The sequence below is a fragment of the Bombina bombina genome, chromosome 4 (assembly GCF_027579735.1).
Source record: "Bombina bombina isolate aBomBom1 chromosome 4, aBomBom1.pri, whole genome shotgun sequence".
Taxonomy (NCBI): Eukaryota; Metazoa; Chordata; class Amphibia; order Anura; family Bombinatoridae; genus Bombina; species Bombina bombina.
The window spans coordinates 286,186,987-286,205,027 of NC_069502.1; positions in this window are offsets into that span (position 1 = coordinate 286,186,987).

Genomic DNA, 18,041 nt, shown 5'->3' on the forward strand with positions numbered 1-18,041 from the left:
TATTGTATAATATCATTTATATTGCTATACTGCAGATGTTATCTGTCTCTCATAGGCTGCATGCAGCGATCTACAATGTTAAGGCTTAACTTTATCCTACAAGTTTATCTGCTATTCTTGTTCTAGTTATTATTGTTATTTAATGTAACCATCATAATAACACTGCCACGACTTTTACTACCCACCAACTTAATCCCCACTTCCTTTCCCCACCCCCTTTTTTTTTTTTTTCTCTCTCTTCCCTTTCCCTCTTTCCTGGTCCAGAGATTATGCCTCTCCCCTCCCCTTCTCCCCTCTCTTTCTTTTTTTTCCTTTGTGTGTGTGTCTCTCTTCTCCTCTCTTGTTGTTTCTCCTTATCCTTCTTTTTTGTTTCTTTTACTGCTTAACTAATAACTACTACTGATTACTACTACTGGTTACCCCCCCCCCCCCACTTAACGTACTCTGAAATTGTGTTTCAGAGGCTACATACGCGGTTTATCTCTTATTCATACCGCATTCATTTATCCTCCTTATTGTCCATACCATTGTTTTGGAGACTGGGCTGAGTGTATTTTGACTCTCTATTTTTTTTTTCTTTCTCTTCCTCTTCTCCCTCTCCCTCCTTCCTATGCCCCTTTTTCCTTCCCTTTCGAGCCCCATCCCCTGCCCGTTCACCCCCATTCTAAACCCTCCCCACGGGAGGTGGTAACATAAAGAAATCATGCCATATTACTGCGTAACCCATAATGTAAGGGGTCTTAACTCCCCAACCAAATGCAGCATTTTTCTTCGATCCTTAGCTAAATCTAGAACCCATCTGGCTTTTATCCAGGAAACTCACTGGGTGAAGGGTGCAAAGCTACCTATTCAATCTAAACTGTTCCCGGTGGTCGAGGCCGCTAGCTTCTCTCAGAAATCTAGGGGAGTGGCTATTCTCATTCATAAGGATGTCTCCTATGAGAACATTCTTGTTGAGTCAGATCCTCAAGGTAGATACTTAATTCTTATCTGTAGGCTGGATGGTGTTACCTATACACTGGCTTCTTATTACGGGCCCAACAAACAGCATATCCGCTCACTACGTAAATTTCTCCAGAAATTGGAGGCTTTACGCCAAGGTCTCTTGCTACTCGCCGGGGATTTCAATATTGTTTGGAACCCCAATCTGGATAGGCGGTCGGATGTGACTCGTAAATTAGTTAAACCAGCAATTGAACTCTCACATAAATTCCGGAACTTGATCTACCAGTTCAATTTGTTTGATATTTGGCGTGCCCTTAACGCTTCTGCCCGAGACTATACCTATTTTTCCTCGGTACACCGATCATATTCGCAAATAGATTTCTTTTTTTGTGACCCAGGTCTTTTAGATAATGTGACTCGCGCCTGGATTCCCCCATGTTCATGGTCGGATCACGATCCTGTCCACATCACTGTACGTTCTTCGGTGGAACTACAACGTTCCTCTACGTGGCGATTATTTCCCTACTTATTTACATCTCCCGGGACGGCAGTTTCCATTGCCAAAGATCTAACAGAGTTTCTACTGATGAATGACACAAGCGAGGTAGATGATTTTACGCTGTGGGCTGCGCTGAAGGCGTATATTTGGGGTTCATTTATAAAAATAGCAGCAGCAGAGAAAAAACGTAAGGGGGAAACTTTAGCACAGCTCCTTACGAGCCTTCATAAGATATCGGACGAGCATAAAACAAACCCCACAATCACATTATCTAAACAATTAATAGACCTCAAAACGCGGATAGTCAAGTTAGAAAATGAGCGGCCAGCAGCGAGGCTTCTCAGGCTTAAAGAGATTTATTACCATAAAGGCAATAAAGCCGATAGACTGCTTGCCAATAGGTTGCGGCAGAAGACGGCAGTGGCACATATTCCTATGTTGAAAGTAGGAGGACAACATGTTACCAGGCCAAAAGACATTGGGAATGCTTTTGCGGAATATTACACTTCCCTGTACAATCTAAAACAGGATGACTCATTCCCCCCCCCCAACTCCCGATGTCATCGACTCATTTCTTATTACCTTAAACCTCCCCACAGTACCTCAAGACCGCACAGATTTTTTACAAAACCCCATCTCGGCATTAGAGATTAAGATGGCGATTAAGTCCCTTAAAGCTTTCAAATCACCAGGGCCAGACAGCTTTTCAGATCTATTTTACAAAAAAATTCAAACACAACTGATTCCCATCCTAATGCGCTTTTTCACACTGGCAAGTTCCCGGGGGGCTTTTCCGGCTGAATTCTTACAAGCCACTATTATCACTCTCCCGAAACAAGGGAAGGACTCGACGCTTTGCGGGAGCTATAGGCCTATATCGCTGTTGAATCTCGATGTTAAGCTATATGCCAATTTGTTTGATATTTGGCGTGCCCTTAACGCTTCTGCCCGAGACTATACCTATTTTTCCTCGGTACACCGATCATATTCGCAAATAGATTTCTTTTTTTGTGACCCAGGTCTTTTAGATAATGTGACTCGCGCCTGGATTCCCCCATGTTCATGGTCGGATCACGATCCTGTCCACATCACTGTACGTTCTTCGGTGGAACTACAACGTTCCTCTACGTGGCGATTATTTCCCTACTTATTTACATCTCCCGGGACGGCAGTTTCCATTGCCAAAGATCTAACAGAGTTTCTACTGATGAATGACACAAGCGAGGTAGATGATTTTACGCTGTGGGCTGCGCTGAAGGCGTATATTTGGGGTTCATTTATAAAAATAGCAGCAGCAGAGAAAAAACGTAAGGGGGAAACTTTAGCACAGCTCCTTACGAGCCTTCATAAGATATCGGGACGAGCATAAAACAAACCCCACAATCACATTATCTAAACAATTAATAGACCTCAAAACGCGGATAGTCAAGTTAGAAAATGAGCGGCCAGCAGCGAGGCTTCTCAGGCTTAAAGAGATTTATTACCATAAAGGCAATAAAGCCGATAGACTGCTTGCCAATAGGTTGCGGCAGAAGACGGCAGTGGCACATATTCCTATGTTGAAAGTAGGAGGACAACATGTTACCAGGCCAAAAGACATTGGGAATGCTTTTGCGGAATATTACACTTCCCTGTACAATCTAAAACAGGATGACTCATCCCCCCCCCCAACTCCCGATGTCATCGACTCATTTCTTATTACCTTAAACCTCCCCACAGTACCTCAAGACCGCACAGATTTTTTACAAAACCCCATCTCGGCATTAGAGATTAAGATGGCGATTAAGTCCCTTAAAGCTTTCAAATCACCAGGGCCAGACAGCTTTTCAGATCTATTTTACAAAAAATTTCAAACACAACTGATTCCCATCCTAATGCGCTTTTTCACACTGGCAAGTTCCCGGGGGGCTTTTCCGGCTGAATTCTTACAAGCCACTATTATCACTCTCCCGAAACAAGGGAAGGACTCGACGCTTTGCGGGAGCTATAGGCCTATATCGCTGTTGAATCTCGATGTTAAGCTATATGCCAAAATACTAGCTTTGCGCCTTAACTCTCTGTTACCTATATTAGTCGACCCTGATCAGGTGGGTTTTGTCTTAAGACGTCAGGGGCCTGATAACACCAGAAGACTCCTGAACATCTTCTTTGAGGCCCATAGAATGCAGCTACCATGTGTCACCCTGTTGTTGGATGCTGAAAAGGCCTTCGACAGGGTGGACTGGGGATATATGTTCGCTGTGCTATGGAAGTTCGGACTCCCAGGACCTTTTATCACATTGATTGCTGCGCTCTACTCTAATCCATCAGCAGTGGTCAGGGGTCTGGGATTTTGTTCTGAACCCTTTTTAATAACGAATGGTACGAGACAGGGGTGCCCGTTGTCCCAGCTCATATTTGCCCTTATGATGGAACCGCTAGCCGAGGCTATTCGATCTTGTCCCCAGATCAGAGGGGTCGATATACACCATACAGAACAGAAAATAGCACTATTTGCCGATGACTTGACAGTACTTATATCTGACCCTCTTACTTCCCTACCTCAGCTGTTTTCCCTACTGGAGAGATTTGCCTTAGTCAGCTACTACAAGCTTAATGTTCTTAAAACAGAAGCTTATACAATAAATATCCCGGTTGAAACTCTTGACACACTTAAGAATACATACAAGCTTCTGTTGTCCACGTCACACATCAAACATCTTGGTGTCTGCCTGTCTCATAACATACCAACTATGATAGACTTAAATTTTTCCCCTTTGCTATCAGACATTGAAAAATCCACTGAAACATGGAATGTTCCCTCACTGTCTTGGCTAGGACGGATAGCAGCATTTAAAATGAGCCTTCTCCCCAAACTGACCTATCTGTTTCGTTCCCTACCTATCCCAATTCCCAGATCCATGATCCATAAATTCCAACAGCTCTGCAATAAATTCATCTGGCGCAATAAGGCCCCGAGACTCGCTACTAGTATCTTGCAGCAGCCGGTATTGGCTGGAGGGGCGGCTGCTCCCAATATCTTGCGATACCATGAAGCTGCTAGATTATCCCAAGTGACCCTAAGGGGCTCCACTTTACAGAGCAGATGGGCCGAAATTGAACAGGCATCTCTCCCGGTCGGATATGCACTGAGGGATTTGCTGTGGATTCCTAAGCATTCTAGACCACCTACCCTCTTTGTTAACCCTATAATAAAATCGAATTTGAAATTTTGGGACAATATTCACAATTTGCCTTCTGTTGCGCCTCACCCCTCACCAGTCCACTCTCTGAGAGGGCTGCTATTATCTCTGCCTGACACTCACCCGAATCTTTGGTCTTGTTTGGGTTTAACTAAGGTAGTAGATCTCTTCGTAGGAGATAAGTTACTTACCTTTCAAGGTTTTCTCCGGAAGTTCAACCCACCCCTTATCCTTCATTTTGAATTTTGGAGACTACATAGTCTTCTAACATCTTGGGGCTTTGATAAAGGCCCTCTGAGAGCCAAGACTGGGTGGGAAACGAGATGGGATTCACCGTCCCCTCCTGCAAGGCTATTGTCTCTTTCATACCTTGTCATTAAGGACCCCCCGGTTTTCTATAAATCTCCTCCCATTAAGCATTGGGAAGCCTCCTTAGCTATCTTGCATGAACCACAACAATGGAAGAATGCAGCACAACTTACTAAAAAAGCTATCCATTGTACAACCTTGTACGAGTTGTTTCTTAAAGATTTGCTACAATGGCACATGACGCCTATCCGTCTGCCAACTCCCCCAAATGTTGGAGGGGATGTGAGGTGCTGGGGACTCCTCAGCATATTTGGTGGTCTTGTCCACAGATCCAGACGCTTTGGCAAAAGGCACTCCAATATTGCACCTCGAAAGGCATTCAAATACTCACGTCACCAGGCATCTGCCTATTTCACATTCTGCCTCCGCACCTGACTCTACCGCAGAAATTATTCTGTGTCTACCTATTTTTAGCAATTAAATTGGCCATAGCCCAAATGTGGCTTCAGCGGGTCTCGCCCTCTTGGGAACAGGTGGTTGACATTTTAAGTTTTGCAAAGACAATGGAGACATATGTCTCCCACATACATGGGTCGGAAGACCTCCAGATTATGACCTGAGCATGTGGCCCAGAATAAATTTAGCTGTGTATCCCGCTACGCCCCACTTTCACTTTGTATCGTCCCATGATTATATGAATAACCCTGCTCCTCCCTGTCCCTATCCTTTCCCTAATATGAAACCGCCCTCCTTCCCTCTTCCCTACCCCCCCCCCATCGCCCTTTTCCCCCTTTTTTTTTTCTCCTCTCTTCTAATTTTTATACTCGTCACAGATCTCAAAAGAATTTAATAGTCTTTATTTAAAGCATACAATGGTTACCTTATGATGTTGGTAAGAACAACTATGCTATGGTCTTATGTATTTTCTGTTAAATGCTGATCTGCTCAGACAATCGGACATGAGATTGTCTATCCATAGAGGTCCGGTCTACAGCACTCCCACCCGGATAGGTGGGGACAGATTGGAGACTCAAAGACAATAGACCTTATTACTCAGCATTTTCTTCTCTAGATATATCCACTTTACAAAATGTGATACATTGAAAATACTATGTTATGTACCGATGTTATTTATCTGCCTGTTTTTGTTGTTCTCATTGTCATTTACCTAAATAAAAAAATATTTAAAAAAAAAAATTGTAATTAATTGTATTTAGTTTAGGTAATTTATTTAATTATAGTGTAGTGTTAGGTGTAATTGTAACTTAGTTTAGGTTTTATTTTACAAGTAAATTTGTCTTTATTTTAACTAGGAAGTTATTAAATAGTTAATAACTATTTAATAACTATTGTACCTAGTTAAAATAGATACAAAGTTGCCTGTAAAATAAAAATAAACCCTAAGATAGCTACAATGTAACTATTAGTTATATTGTAGCTATCTTAGGGTTTATTTTATAGGTAAGTATTTAGTTTTAAATAGGAATAATTTAGTGAATTGTATTAATTTTATTTAGATTTATTTAAATTATATTTAAGTTAGGGGTGGTTAGGGTTGGGGTTAGACTTAGGTTTAGGGGTTAATAACTTTATTATATTGGTGGCGACGTTGGGGGCGGCAGATTAGGGGTTAATAAATATAATGTAGGGTTCGGCAATGTTGGGAGCATCAGATTAGGGGTTCATAAGTATAATGTAGGTGGCGGCAGTGTCCAGAGCAGCAGATTAGGGGTTAATATTATAATGTAGGTGTCGGCGATGTCGGAGGCGGCAGATTAGGGGTTAATAAGTGTACGATTAGGGTTGTTTAGACTCGGGGTTCATGTTAGGGTGTTAGGTGTAGACATAAAAAGTATTTCCCCATAGAAATCAATGGGGCTGCGTTAGAAGCTGAACGCTGCTTTCTTGCAGGTGTTAGGTGTTTTTTTTTTCAGCCGGCTCTCCCCCTTTGATTCCTATGGGGAAATCGTGCACGAGCATGTTTTACCTGCTCACCGCTACCATAAGCAGCGCTGGTATTGAGGTGAGATGTGGAACAAAATTTTACTCTTCGCTCACTTTTTTGCGGTTAACGCCAGGTTTGTAAAAACCTATAATACCAGCGTTGTCTGCAAGTGAGCGGTGAGGGAAAACTGCTCGTTAGCACCGTACCCCTGTTAACGCAAAACTCGTAATCTAGGTGCCTGTTTGAGAAACCTATTATTTATGTTTTTCAGATTTTCACTCCACTTCTTATTTTCCTTGTAGTGCATCCCAAATATTGGGCCCCACATTTGCGGGTTAACACATAAATTACAAAGCTATTGTTGTAAGTTATATGTCCCAAAATTTTAAAATTTTGTCCGGTCACTGTCGATCTAATATACTGTGCTCTATGTGTAATGTATTTACACATATGACATCTAGGGTGATTACAATTAAATGCCCCATTGTTGCCCATGTTTGTATTCTTAGAGATGTTTTTATTAGAAATGCGTTTGGAAAAAAGGACTTTACTAGGTGCTAGTTTTTGTTTTATAGTGGGTGCTCTTCTGAATGTGAAATGTAGAATGTGATTAATAGTGTTCTTAAGGATTGGGTCTTTAAGAAATAAAGGCCAATGTTTACCTATTATTCTTTTTATTGTTTTATGGTTGGAATTAAATTGAGTAGTGAAACTGGAACAATATTCCTTATTGTTTACCTCAATTGTTTTACTTCTTTTTTCAAACTTCAATGTGCGATCAAGATCTCTACCTCTCTGAAAGCCACTTTCTATTATTTCCAATGGGTATCTTTTATTTATAAAGCTTTTCTTGAAGATCTTACTTTGTTAATCAAAAGATTGTATGGTTGGGTTGTACAATTTCGGCGGATTCTCCGAAATTGGCTATAGGGGATGTTAGTTTTCCGGCTTAGAAGATGGTTGTTGCTATCTACTTGTTTAAAATATGTAGAGGATACAAAGTTTCCCTCTTTATCCTATGAGAGCGTTACATCTAGAAATTCTATGCTCTCCTGTTGGATGTTTGATGTGAAGGATAGCCCTAACGTATTGTTGTTCAGATGTTCAATAAATGATCATCAATATATCTGCCATAGAACACCAGGTTGTGCTCCCAGTTTGAATTATATATATATATATATATATATATATATATATATATATATATATATATATATATATATATATATATATATATATATATATATCTTCAAAACCCATATATATATATATATATATATATATATATATATATATATATATATGCATCTTAAAAGATTGGCAAAACTGGGAGCAAACCTGGTGCCCATGGCAGTGCCCTTAATTTGGAGATAATTCTCATCTGGAAATTTAAAATAATTGTGGTGTAAAATAAACCAAATAGATTCCAATATGAATTGCTTCTGTTGTCTTTATCTAGAAATTAATCTATGGCCATCCCGCCTTCTATGGCCTCTAGTTATCAACGTGTCTACTTACCTGCATTCGCCGGCCCCAATACACTCACCTAAGCTCGCCTAACATCGCCGCCACGGACCTGAATACGCTTGCCAAAGTTTTCAAGAAAGCTGTCAAAAAGCCGCGCACCAAGTATGGTGAGATGAGCAGCGGACTGTTGTTAACTGACAGTCATCGATCTCGCTGCTCATCGGCTTATTCGCAGCTTTCTTGCTAGCCTGTAACTAAGCACCCACACTATACTATACTGTTTTACCCCCTAAACTGCCGCTCCCGGAGCCCCCCGCACCTAAATAAAGTTATTAAAACCTAAACCACCGCTCCAGGACCCCTCCGCAACTATAATAAATATATGAACCCCTAAACCGCCGCTCCTGGACCCCGCCGCCACTATAATAAATATATGAACCCCTAAACCACCGCCCCCGGACCCCACCGCAAATAAATTAATTGTTTATCCCCTAAACCGCCGCACCCGGAGCCCTCCGCCTCCTACAGTACATTTATTAACCCCTATCCTGCCCCCCCTACACCGCCGCCACCTACAGTACATTGATTAACCACTAATCTACCCCCCTACACTGCCGCCAATATATTAAATGAATTAATCCACCTTTCCCGTCAATCTGTATCTGCTGCACCTCTCTGTGAGTCCCTTCATTGGCTCCCCATTCACAGCAGAATCAAATTCAAAATTCTCACCCTTACATACAAAACTCTCACCAACGCCGCTCCCCTCTACCTATCCTCTCTAATACACAAGTATACTCCAGCCCGTCCACTAAGATCCAACAATGACCTGCTCCTTGCATCCGTAACTATCACCTCCTCTCATGCTAGACTGCAGGACTTTTGTCGTGCAGCACCTACCCTCTGGAACACTCTCCCTCGTGCTGTCAGGTTTTGCCCTAATCTTTCTTCCTTTAAATGTTCCCTGAAGACTTTTCTGTTCAGGGAAGCCTACCACCCAACTCAATAATAAATTAATTTCACTTACCTAACATTTTCCTCATCTAACTCTGTATTAACATCTTTCTAAATCTTGCAGTCCTCACCTCCTGTTTCTCAACCTACTACCCTTCTAGATTGTAAGTTCCCACAGGAATAGGGCCCTCAATCCCTCCTGTATGTGTTTGTAAATGTTGTCCTGTATCTTACAAGTCTTGTATTGTTTTATTTAAATGAATTGTATCCATGGACAGCACTGCGGAATATGTTGGCGCTTAATAAATAAAGTATAATAATAATAATAAAATAATAATAATAATAATTAACCCCAAAACCTGAGTCTAACCCTAACCCTAACACCCCCCTAACTTAAATATTATTTAAATTAATCTAAATAAATATTCCTATAATTAAATAAATTAATCCTATTTAAAACTTAATACTTACCTATAAAATAAACCCTAAGATAGCTACAATATAATTAATAATTACATTATAGCTATTTTAGGGTTTATTTTTATTTTACAGGCAACTTTGTATTTATTTTAACTAGGTACAATAGCTATTAAATAGTTATTAACTATTTAATAGCTACCTAGCTAAAATAAAGACAAAATTACCTGTAAAATAAATCCTAACCTAAGTTACAATTACACCTAACACTACACTATCATTAAATTAATTAAATTAATTAACTACAATTACCTAACATTAAATAAAATTAACTAAAAATAACTAAAGTACAAAAAAAAACCCTCTAAATTACAGAAAATACAAAAAAATTACAAGAAGTTTAAACTTCATCCTATCCGGGCAGAAGAGGACATCCGGACCGGCAGACATCTTCATCCAAGCGGCATCTTCTATCTTCATCCATCGGACGAGGAACGGCTCCATCTTGAAGACCTCCGGCGCGGAACATCCTTCTAGGCCGACGACTACCCGACGAATGGCTGGTCCTTTAAATGACATCATCCAATATGGCGTCCCTTGAATTCCGATTGGCTGATAGGATTCTATCAGCCAATCGGAATTAAGGTAGGAATCCGATTACATCAGCCAATCGGATTTTTCCTACCTTAATTCCGATTGGCTGATAGAATCCTATCAACCAATCGGAATTCGAGGGACGCCATCTTGGATGACGTCATTTAAAGGACCAGCCATTCGTCGGGTAGTCGTCGGCCTAGAAGGATGTTCCGCGCCGGAGGTCTTCAAGATGGAGCCGCTCATCGCCGGAAGGATGAAGATAGAAGATGCCGCTTGGATGAAGATGTCTGCCAGTCCGGATGTCCTCTTCTGCCCGGATAGGATGAAGACTTCTGCCGGTCCGGATGTCCTCTTCTGCCCCATCGGATGACCACTGGTGCCCGGCTGGGTGAAGACGGCTCAAGGTAGGGTGATCTTCAATGGGGTAGTGTTAGGTTTTTTTAAGGGGGGATCGGTGGGTTTTAGAGTAGGGGTGTGTGGGTGGTGGGTTGTAATGTTGGGGGGTATTGTATTCTTTTTTTTACAGGTAAAAGAGCTGATTACTTTGGGGCAATGCCCCGCAAAAGGCCCTTTTAAGGGCTATTTGTAATTTAGTATAGGGTAGGGCATTTTATTATTTTGGGGGGCTTTTTTATTTTATTAGGGGGCTTAGATTAGGTGTAATTAGTTTAAACTTCTTGTAATTTTTTTTATTTTCTGTAATTTAGAGTTTGGTTTTTTGTACTTTAGTTATTTTTAGTTAATTTTATTTAATGTTACGTAATTGTAGTTAATTAATTTAATTTATTTAATGATAGTGTAGTGTTAGGTGTAATTGTAACTTAGGTTAGGATTTATTTTACAGGTAATTTTGTATTTAATTTAGCTAGGTAGCTATGAAATAGTTTAATAGCTATTGTACCTAGTTAAAATAAATACAAAGTTGCCTGTAAAATAGAAATAAACCCTAAAATAGCTACAATGTAACTATTAATTATATTGTAGCTATCTTAGGGTTTATTTTATAGGTAAGAATTTAGTTTTAAATAGGATTCATTTATTTAATTATAGGAATATTTATTTAGATTAATTTAAATAATATTTAAGTTAGGGGTTGTTAAGGTTAGGGTTAGACTTAGGTTTAGGGGTTAATTAATTTAATATATTGGCGGCGGTGTAGGGGGGGTAGATTAGGGGTTAATCAATGTACTGTAGGTGGCGGCGGTGTAGGGGGGGCAGGATAGGGGTTAATAAATGTAATATAGGTGGCGGAGGGCTCCGGGGTGCGGCGGTTTAGGGGTTAAACAATTCATTTATTTGTGGTGGGGTCCGGGATCATCAGGATAGGGGTTAATAACTTTATGTAGGTGGCGGCGATATAGGGGGCGGCAGATTAGGGGTTAATAGGTATAATGTAGGTGGCGGCGGGGTCCGGGAACGGCGGTTTAGGGGTTCATATATTTATTATAGTGGCGGCGGGTCCGGGAGCGGTGGTTTAGGGGTTAATAAGTATAAAGTAGGTGGCGACAGTGTAGGGGGGCAGATTACGGCTGTTTAAACTCTGGGTACATGTTAGGGTGTTAGGTGCAGACACTTCCCATAGAAATCAATGGAATATCGGGCAGCAGCGAACATGAGCTCTCGCTGCTGTCAGACAGACCATTGATTTCTATGGGATCCGCCGCCTCCAGGGCGGCGGATTGAAAACCAGGTACGCTGGGCCGGAATAGTGGCGAGCGTACCTGGTTGTTCTTTGATAACTTCCAAAAGAAGTTAGATTGTGCCGAACTTGCGTTCGGAACTTCTGTAGTGACGTAACCATCGATCTGTGTCGGACTGAGTCCAGCGGATCGTATGTTACATCACTAGATTCTACTTTTGCCGGTCTGTAGGGCTTGATAACTATGGCGAATCAGCCTCGCCACAAATACGCTGCGGAATTCCAGCGTATTTGCGGTTGACGGCTTGATAACTAGAGGCCTATGTGTGGGATATTGGAGTATAGGGCTCCCACATCACATGTAATCCATAGATATTCCTGTTTTCTTTTAAAAACAGATCATTTTGATAAAACATCGGTTGTGTCCTTAATATATGACTTTAAATTTACGACATGTTTCTGTAGAAACCTATTGATATATTTGGACAGATGGTCAGTAAGGCTGTTAATACCCGCTATGATGGGCCTACCTGGGGGACTACTAGTACTTTTACGTACTTTGGGTAGATGATAATAGAAGGGGGTATCTGGATATTTAATTGTTAGAAAGTTTTCTGTCTTGTTTAAAATTCCCTCGTTTAAACCCGAATTTAGTAGTTCATCTAATTCCTTGGTGTATTGCAATGTAGGATCCCCTTTTAGTTTAACGTAATAGGTCTTATCCAAAAGGATGCGGTTTGCTTCATTGACATAGGCACAATAATCCTGGATCACAATCCCGACCCCCTTGTCACAATATTGACGTTTGTACTTAAATTCATCAGAGCTTTCCTTTCATTAGGCCACATATTATTTTTACCCATAACGTGTTTCGTAATGATCTCAAACTTTGAAAAAGATCAATATAGGTAATGTCATCTCTATGGGCATTAAAAGATGATGGTGGAGCCAAATCAGTGTGAATATAAGTTTCAAATAAATCTTCTGTTAGATCAGTGGGATCCAAATATATCAGATCTTCCCCAGTACCAAATTTATGTCCCATGGTATCTGTCAATATAGGTACCCCTGTTATTTTCTGGGACTTTACATTTTTACTTGCAAAATATCTTTGTAGAGATAGTTTTCTTGTAAACTTATTTAAGTCAACGAATAGATCAAATACATTATGAGTATTCGATGGACAATAGGAAAGGCTTTTCCCTAAGATTCTCACCTCATCATTAGACAGGGAATGGGAAGATAGGTTAAATATAGCCTCTTTTAATTTCTGCAATTGTTCTTTTTGTGAGGTTTTCCCTCTCCCTCTTCTTCCCCGTCTGTGTATGGTCTTTTTGTGCCAGTGTTTTTCTGGTGTTGGGGGGGATTTTGTTGGTAAGTTTGTTTGTGTGGATTGTGATTTTGGGGAAACATTTGTCCTTTCAGGAGGTGATGGTGATGGTCTCGTCTCCATAATGGAACTAGATTGACTCTAGTAGTGGCGTATATGTGTTGGAGGTATTTATACTCCGATTTCTATCACCATAATGTGTAGAGGTTTGTGTTTCTCTAAAGTTTTGTGCACTATTATTTCTACTCAGAGAATGACTATGATCATCGTTCTGTCTATGGTTATGTCCTATGTGCTCACTCCTATGTCTATGATTGAATTCTGTGTACCCAGTGTGTGTATACTGATTTTTATGGTGGCTGTTCATTTTGTTTTTATTTTTATTCTTATTATTTTGAACAGTGATCCACTCATTTGTATTCATTCTGTTATAGGTAAAGACTTCCCCCTTAGAGTAGTCCTCTTCATCCCTCTTATATTTTTTGTTTTTTCTAGCAATAATCTCCTCCTGGTACTCATCAGTTATTTTTATAGTGTGTTCATTTAATCTGATGTAATCAGTGTGGTCTTTCCAAGTTTCTAGCTCTTTTTGTGTTACCTCAATGTTATTACCAACTTCATCTAAAAGATTTTGTCTATAAGAGATGAGGTCAATTAATCCAAAAGAGCAATAATTTAGTATGCTTTGCCATTTTTCTGCGAGATCTTGATCTTCCTTAAAAGAGCAGTTTTTTAAGATTCGTAAACCTTTTGTATTTATTTCTTTTCCTTGTATTTTTTAAGGGTATCAAGATCCCACCAGAGGCAGTGTTCATTTTTAAGTAAATCTTCTAATTTTAGGAATAATTCTTTTATAGTTTTCTTATTAGTAACAGACCCTGTACACTCATCAGCAATATTGTCATCAGTATTCATAGAGTTCCTCCTATTATTTCTTTCTAAGGTAGATAACATTATTGCTGAAAATGTATATATACAATCAAATACAATATATTGAACAGGTAATAACAGATAATAAAACAAATATAATAATAAGGCAGCACTCCTGTGACTTGACAAGCAAGAAAAACAGCACAAACCTAATTGGTACTATTAGTCCAGATGAACAGGAGGAGCCACAGAGTCCAGCAATATAGTGAGGATAAATGAACCAAATCCAGACGAATGAAAAAAGTCCCAAGCAAAGAGACCCAAATGAATAAGTGGGCAGCTCTCTCCAATCACACAGATATGTGAAGATTTGAAAACAACCTCCTTCTTTTAAGACAAAAGAAGGAGAGGTGCTTCCTTGTGTATATCAGCTGGATACAAACAGATAATAAGCTAAATAGCTATATACTCACAAAATGAGCAGCACCCAATTGTGCTATCAGAGGCAGACTGGAGTCTCACATTGCTCCAGCTAGCTGACACCGTGGCTCATTAGCACATTAGCGAAGTGATAGGTATGTATGTCTGATGAAACGGTCAGTGGACCGAGAAACACATAGCAGATCACACTAATGCACTTTTGAGTGCTACATTGTTTTACAAAATGTTATTAAAGTGTGTTTTTACCTATCACTTGGCACTGTTTGATCTCTATCAACCACCGCTCATCACCCGCCAGCCGGCATTGGTGTTAGGCTATTGGTGACGTTTTCTAGGATCGAGCTGTGTCGCAGCTGTTCTCTTCTGAAGTGTGTTGTGTCTGGATCCTTTGAGCCACGGTGTCAGCGAGCTGGAGCACTGTGAGACTCCAGTTTGCCTCTGATAGCACAATTGGGTGCTGCTCATTTTGTGAGTATATAGCTATTTAGCTTATTATCTGTTTGTATCCAGCTGATATACACAAGGAAGCACCTCTCCTACTTTTGTCTTATAGATGGAGGTTGGTTTCAAATCTTAATGTATCTGTGTGATTGGAGAGAGCTGCCCACTTATCCATTTGGGTCTCTTTGCTTGGGACTTTTTTCATTCGTCTGGATTTGGTTAATTTATCCTCACTATATTGCTGGACTTTGTGGCGCCTCCTGTTCATCTAGACTGATAGTACCAGTTAGGTTTGTGTTGTTCCCTTGGCAGAATGACTGGGGAATGTCTTTTTCTCCTCCTGGTGGCCAGGTTCTGTATTCCCACAAGTAAGGAATGAAGCCGTGGACTCTCCTCTTACAGAAAGAAAGGAAATTATCAGGTAAGCATAATTTATGTTTTAAAGAGATAGAAGATAAGTCATTATTCAAACTGACTTGCAATAAGAAGAAATCTTGGAATTCCAAACGAATGCCAGCTAAACCCTAGTTTTTAAAAGCAGGAAAGAAATAACTTTCCAAATCATTTGAAATAAGGTGTTAAATACAGCATCAATGAAATCTCTTTGTTATAAAAAAATAGCTATACAATAGCTATACAATCTCTAATCATTCAAGATGAAAGACTCAATTTTTGATGATTGGAGAAAGCTTGACATCTGAATCAGTTCTGTGGGGCTTGACTGGAGCATTCAGATTAATGAAGAATGCTCTATCCAATTTGTACTATGACACTTGGAAACAGAGTTAATCAGGTCTATCTCTGGGAAACCACACTGTTCCACAATCTAATAGAAAACTACTTGTAGGAGAAAATGTTGCTGTGGGAGGGATTACGTAATAAGAAAATGTGCAAAAATGTTTTGTGTGCAATCTGTCTTAATACAAACTCAAATACGTTTCTCGTTTCGGAAGTGGACAGCTCTGAAGGGACCTAAAGAGTGCCAGCTAATTATTGGCAATCTCGCCTCCTAAGGAAACAAAACTCTCTGTGATCTGCTGGACCCCCAGACTGAACTCCAATTCCAGAAAATGGTGTCTGCAGACATTATCTTCTAATTTGGGCAAATAAAAGATGCCTCCACTAAATTACTTTGGAAAACTATCCACCAGAACAGAGCTCTTCTCGCTGCAAAATCTAGGAAGGATTCTATGAGATAGTTGAGTGAAATATTTGCACCATTATCAAAGCATGCAAAGTTATAGAGGTCTCCTATGGAACCAGACATGTGGAAGAATATCTGATGTTGCAATCATCAGACCTATAACTTCTATACATAGAGCTACACATGGGTTGGAAATTTAGTGTATTTGTGAGCAAACTGACTGTAACTTTGATTCCTGATCCGTTAGAGAAAGGTGCAAAGTCACTGAGTTTATAATGGCTCCTAGAAAAGAGTAGACAGTTTGTAAAAAATACAGCTGAAGGAAAAAAGGAAGCCTGAACCAATATATTGTCCAGGTATAGACCTACTGAGCTATATTCTTATTACAGATAAAAGAGCACCTAGAACATTCATAAAAATTATGGGAGCTGTAGATAGACCAAATGGAAGAGTCACAAACTAAACATTTTTTCCAGAAAGGCAAATCGTAGAAACTGGAGATGGTCTAAGTATAGGAAGGTAGGCATCTTTCAAATTAAAGGATGACATAAATTGACCATGTTAAATAAGGTGTAGAATCAGTGGTGTATTTAGGTTTTGAGCTGCCCTAGGCACTCACAATTCTGCTGCCCCCTAACCCCCCGCCTCCCCCCAAGTTTTAAGTCTTTTTAGGCCATAATTTTTTTGGACAGGGTGTAATGTGACATGTTTTTTGTAAATCATTTCCATATAAACTGTTCACCAGGGTTTGCAAATATATGATATATATTTATGAAGAATGGAGAAAGTCTGTCACTGTTTATAAACAACCCAAAATAATTGATAACCGCTTATGAGTGAGGAGGGTAGTGTAATTATCAGTATGCCTGTGTCAATTAACTAAAATATATTTTTCCTGATGCAGAGCTATCCCTGATACACTTAAAATAACAGCATTAAAACAATGAAAAAATTGCTCTGCGCCAGAGTAATTAGATGCCATGTTTAAAAACATATCCATGCCATTTGTAGCAAATTCATAATTTATAGAATATATACATAATTTAAAGGGACATTCCTAGCCTCACATGTTTATATTCATGTTAAACAGGTTTACATCTTATATTACTCATTTTAATGTGCTGTTTTTATATTTGATCCAGAACATATTTCCGTTATACCATGAACCTAAACAGAGGACATTTTTTTGCTTACTATCACTAACACATAAATCAGAAATCTAGGTGACATTTTGCATTGAACATAAAATGCCTATATATTTTGGTACAGTTTCTAACAAAACCACAGTAGTATTTTTCAGTTGAAGATATGGGTAACGGTTTACATTGGATTAAATAAAAACTGCTTTTCAAACACAAACATATTTGTCACTATTTTACGGTTTCAAATTTTGATCACTTTTGATGGTGTAAACTGTAATTTGGCATTGCAGGCATGTTAGTAAAGTGTGCCTATGTCTTCCTTATTTATGTAAGACAAATAAGCTACCATAATTAGCCAAAGATACCATAATAATCCAGCAAGAAAATACCTAATGCAATAAGGACACATATGAAGATTGACTAAATTTACAGAATTGTTTATCCATATAACCTAGGTACAGTAGGTTATCAAACAACATTCTCTGTAAATAACTGTTAATAGCAGCAACAGACACAGCATGTACTGGTATATGCAGCAATTAAATCAGCCATTGAACTACATTTTATATATTGCACAGTGTTGTTGGGTTTTGTTTTTAAAGTAAAAAGAAGCTTAAAACATGAAAATATGTAAAAAAACAAACAAACCAAAATGCATAGACAGTCAGACACACACACAACATGGGCTTACTTAGTTTCACAATCACCATTTTTCCAGG